Source organism: Schistocerca cancellata, chromosome 6, assembly GCF_023864275.1.
Source record: "Schistocerca cancellata isolate TAMUIC-IGC-003103 chromosome 6, iqSchCanc2.1, whole genome shotgun sequence".
In the NCBI taxonomy this organism is placed as follows: Eukaryota; Metazoa; Arthropoda; class Insecta; order Orthoptera; family Acrididae; genus Schistocerca; species Schistocerca cancellata.
In genome coordinates, this window is record NC_064631.1 from 316,375,615 (window position 1) to 316,380,922 (window position 5,308).

Here is a 5,308-nt window from a genome sequence, read left to right on the forward strand (position 1 = left end):
GAACGAGAAAGGGAGACGGATTCACTGAGTACTCGATGAGGTGATCAGGGAGTAGCGACCATAAATGAAAGGACTGGAGTGAAAAAAGTGACATTGTCGGAATCATTAGACGAGCCGGTTTAAAAAAAAAACGCGAAAATACAGAGATAAGCGATTAAAGGAGGCCAACAGACTCCTATCGATAAGACGCAGTGTATGACAAACATCAAAGCACTTCCTAGATGGATGACAATAGAAGGAGGGAAGATCTAGAGAGTGGAGGGATGTAAATACCTGGGAGAATGGATATAAACTAGGCTGACAGAAAAGGAAGAACAAACAACCAAAATGAATTCAGCTTACAAATTAGCTATGAACATCTACTATAAAAAAATTATTTCGATCAAAGCAAAACTTAGGCATTACCGTAAGACGGAAGCCTTTTATGCAGCAGAAACTCTTAATCTAGTAAGACCAGGGTATTTAAAGGACTGGAACTGGTGGAACTAAAGATTCTGAGGATACTGGGGCCTCTAAGAACAGAAATGGTGAGTTTGGAAGACGAGCAAACCAAGAACTCTTTATCAATATATAGAGAGAAACTCTTACATCACACGCAAAAAAGGAACGTGTTCTTCGGACACATCCTTAACATGTACCAGGGGAGGTTAGCATGGCAAATAATACAGTTTCTCGTGGACAAGAGAACCAATGTACGTTGGATCCAAGAGGTACAAAGGGATATGGGAGATATGGGAATACAGGAACCGGAGACATAAAGCAGGTTGTTTTTTAAATAAAAAATTCAGGCGTTCACAGGTTTCGAGAAAAGAACTAGACCAAGAACAAAATCATCATGAAAAGAAGAGCGAAGAAGATTGCATATATGAGAATCAAAGAATGCTGGACAAGGAGAAAGACCAGAAGAAACGAAGCTGATGTGAATTAACGTGGTCCACGAATGGACAAAACGAAAAGAAGAAGAAATACTGTGAAATATATTTCATGTAATTGACCCAGCCCATTCAGTCACCTGTTGCTCCGTTGAAATAATTAATCTGTTATCACTAAAATGTATTTGGTATTCCCCTTGAGTATACGAATAAAACTGGTAGTTGTACACTACGTAATAACTGGTAGTTCCCCATAGTCACAGTTTGCATCTAATTATTTAACCCACATACAAATGTTGCAAACCCGTGAAATTTCTATTATCCTACACTACTTCGTCACTAGTAAAACTTTCAATGCCAAACTCTGTATTGATTGTATTGATTCTAAAACTTTCGAAGTTTTCGCTGAAACCAATTGTTTACTATAGAATAACAGGTCGTTTCCAGACAATGTTAAAATCTAAATATCTGAATGTCCAAATAGTCATAGTAGTTGTTTGAATATGAGCTGTAATCACCTTTTTTTATCTGACGTAATAAATAGATTTTGCACACAAATGCCCATACTACATAGGTGTTTTTTTTCTCGTCTCAACATGTTTCATCTTCCAGACTAATTTCTAAATCGAAATTTGTAAGTACACGAATTCATGTCATATTCACTATTTGTTACACAGACAGAGGACAAACCATTATGAATATACCGATTAGAAATGCAAGGACTTCTTAAAGCAAAGGAATACAACAGTAAGAATTACGGAGACTGTAAAAGGGAGTTCAGTTTTTATTTTTTTTTTATTTTTTCCATACTGGTTGGATGCTCTCTTTGGTCAACCGTTCAAAATCTAAGCGATAAGTTATATCGCGCCATTCATTCTGAAGGATATGGAGCTACCGAGGCGAGATTATTTTGAGTTCTGGGATTGTTTTCGGTCGAGGAGGCACTTACACAAAATCTTTCACGTAACCTCATAAAAAGAAATTCATTAGAGTCTAGATATCTACGTGGCCAAGAGCATTTGGACCGATCCAACGATTGGAATGTTGATTTAAAAATATGTGAACCTCCAAAGTCGAACGCAAGGATTCTGCATCTCGCTGACAGATGTAATCTGTGGAATCCGTATGAAGCAGTGCCATCAGTCGTTCCTCAAGCACGTCCAAGAATATGCTCCTGAAAACAATTAGCTCACTGCATAACAAAAGAGCGTACAATTTTTTTGCTGAATCGCACAGTTGGTTTTCTTTTTGAAGATTTAAGCTAGTCATAATAGACAAGTAATACAAGTGGAAGCATGGAAGCTATAACATTAAAAATACAATCAACAAGAAGTATAAAAATTGCAACTTCAAAATAAAATGACAACTTTCAGTGATTCACGCGCACGTCCAGTTATACACGACGGTTTTCCTGTGCCCCATATTCGGTTTTGAAGGTTACGTCATCGCTAAAAATGATAAATCCACCAAATTTCATCTTCCATGAATTCCTGCCCTGTCCTCCTGTTCCCATTCCTCCGAAATTTGCAGTATCATTTTCACCTTCGTTTTGTGGCATTTGTAGCTCCCCATTGGCTTTGTGCGTAGATTTTCGTGGGCTATGTTCAAATGAATGACGAATTTTAACAAAGTTGTGTGTTGATACAAGTGATCCTTTATCTTCGAACCGTCCATCCGTCTGGGAATGTTCGTGGTATTTGGAGGTGCTCGACTGTATCAAATGGTTCAAATGGCTCTAAGCACTATGGGACTTGAAATCTGAGGGCATCAGTCCCCTTGATTGAGAACTACCTAAACCTAACTAACCTAAGGACATCACACACATCCATGCCCAACCTAAGGACATCACATACATCCATGCCCGAGGCAGGATTCGAACCTGCTACCGTAGCAGCAGCGCGGTTCCGGACTGAAGCGCCTAGAACCGCTCGGCCACAACGGCCGGCTCGACTGTATAGCCGACTAAATCTTCCTTGCAATGTGGTGACAGGACAACAATTGCTAAATTGTAACATGCAGACTGCCTTGTGTACGGGATCGATAAACAGAACTTTCCCGACGAACGTACTGTCTTTTGTGAACCCATAATTTGGATGTTTCTAAATTTATGGTATATTTTATTTTGAAATTGTGGTTTTTATACTTCTTGTTGATCGTATTTTTAATGTTACAGCTGCCATGCTTCCACTTGTATTACTTATCTATTACGACTAGCTTAAACCTTCAAAAACAAAGCCAACTGTGTTTTGGAACATAGACCGGGTCAGTGAACATGTAATAATCAGAACGTGTCTAATAGCTCTCAGCACTATTGTGTTGACTATGTTGTTGAACGGAGCTTTGATCTTTAACGTATTGTCATCAGGACAGTTAACATCTCAACACGCGAATTGTCGCGATTTGTCTATACGTTAATTCCTAACGGTCGCTGTGTCCCCCGTAGGCGGTGTCTGCGGTTGCACTAGTTCCACGTTTCCGGCGATGTGCTAATGTAATGGGCGTACCGTTATGTTGCATTAAGAACTTTTATCTCTCAACGTCGGAACTCCTGCCATTACTACGATTCAACTGAACCATTGCTGCGATGCTTGGTGGCAGCATGACGTCCTACATTTATGACGGCATAGGCATTATTCATTTTGTTTTGAACCCTACTGCGTGATAAGTAATGTGACCAACAGTTGGTACCTACTGTAAGCCAATGTTTGGAGTTTGAACTGGAGGTAACAGTCAGAATCTTGCAGCACTGATCTGTATTTGTGACTGCAAAATTTATTATATTTTGGTGTAAAACTAGCATAATATCAACAATGATGCACAGTAGTCAGTGTTATATATTGCCGTACTACAAACATGTATTAAATCACAAAGAGGGTTTCATCTATAACAAATGATAATTTATTATTACTTCTTTTATACAGGGGTTCTAGTCTCAGTCAAGCTCTGAGAATACCTGAAACATTTCAACATAATTGATGCCAACTGTCAGCTTTCAGCAAAAGCCCCCCAATAATGCTTATGATTGTGTGACTGATGAGGATTCAGGCAATAAAAATATTCCAAATTTAGATAAGTTACCAGAAAGTCAGTTAAGAACTGAAACAGAACTTTCTGTTAGTCCATCGTGGAAACGACAAAGCGGCCGGTCAGATATCTACCGAAGAAGTTGTCAAATTTTCGAAGTACACATTCCAAAAAAAAATTCACTGAATCCAGGCATTGATGGCTCCAGCTGTGCATGTATCGATGCATCTCATTCTCTATACATGGAGTGCATAGAAGATGGCATTAATGAGATGCCGAACCTGGTCGCCTAAATAAAATAACAACATCTGAAAACATGCGACTGTTTATTGGAAATTAACGTAATGGAAGGGTGTGAGCAAGAGGAGAAAAGACAGGAACAAAGAGAGCCAAATAGGATAAAAATGGTGATACAAAGGGGAAGAGGATGTATCACTGGGAGAAATGTGATCTTAGATAATGCAGTAATGAATAGCCTCCGAAATGTTATGTTCCCCAACACTTGAAGCTCTTCGCAAACATTTTGGTCATTTTTTGATGAAAATATTATAGCCATCATTAATACGTTCACAAATAAATATGCTGTCAACCTTAATAGAATGTGTGATGTGACTACAACTGAAATAATATCAATTTATTGCAATAATTTTACTTAGCAGTTATAGTGAAGTACCGAGGTTAAATATATATTGGAAAACAATCAGATTTCCATAATAATCTTGTTGCTGGGGCACTATCCTGCGATTGATTCAAATTCATAATGTCCATCTTAAACTTACGTGACAATGACAATCCAAATCAGACAGGTACGTTAAGATGATGCAGTTATCTGACATGCTCAATATACGATTCCAGGAAAATGCATCCCAAAAAGAAAAACTTAGCGTTAATAATACAATGGTACATTATTTCGGTAAACATGGATGCTAGCAACCAGTTCGTTAGAGGAAACCCAACACCGTACGATTACAAAATTTGGACTGGAGCTACAAGGACTGGATACATTGTCTGGATGGTTCCTTACCAGGACTGAGCACTACTTTATTGGAGAACTGCAAAAACAGGTCCTTAGGAGCAAGTGTTATTGTGTTTGGGGAAATATTCATATCATTTGTTTTTGACAATTACTTCACATCATTTCTCCTCCTTGCTGAATTAAATGATGAAGGAATCCAGGGAACGAGGACACTTAGAGAAAACAGGATTTCTAAATGTCCCCTAGTGGACAGTAAGAAGATGAAGAAATCCCCTCGCGGAATCATTAATTTCAAAAGTGACAAGTCTAGCAATATACAAGTTGTAAAATGGAATGACAACAGTGTGATTACAACAGCTTCCCACTATACACATGTTAAGTCACTAAACACAGTGAGTATAAATGTACCTAACAACCTAAAATGATTCTCTTTACA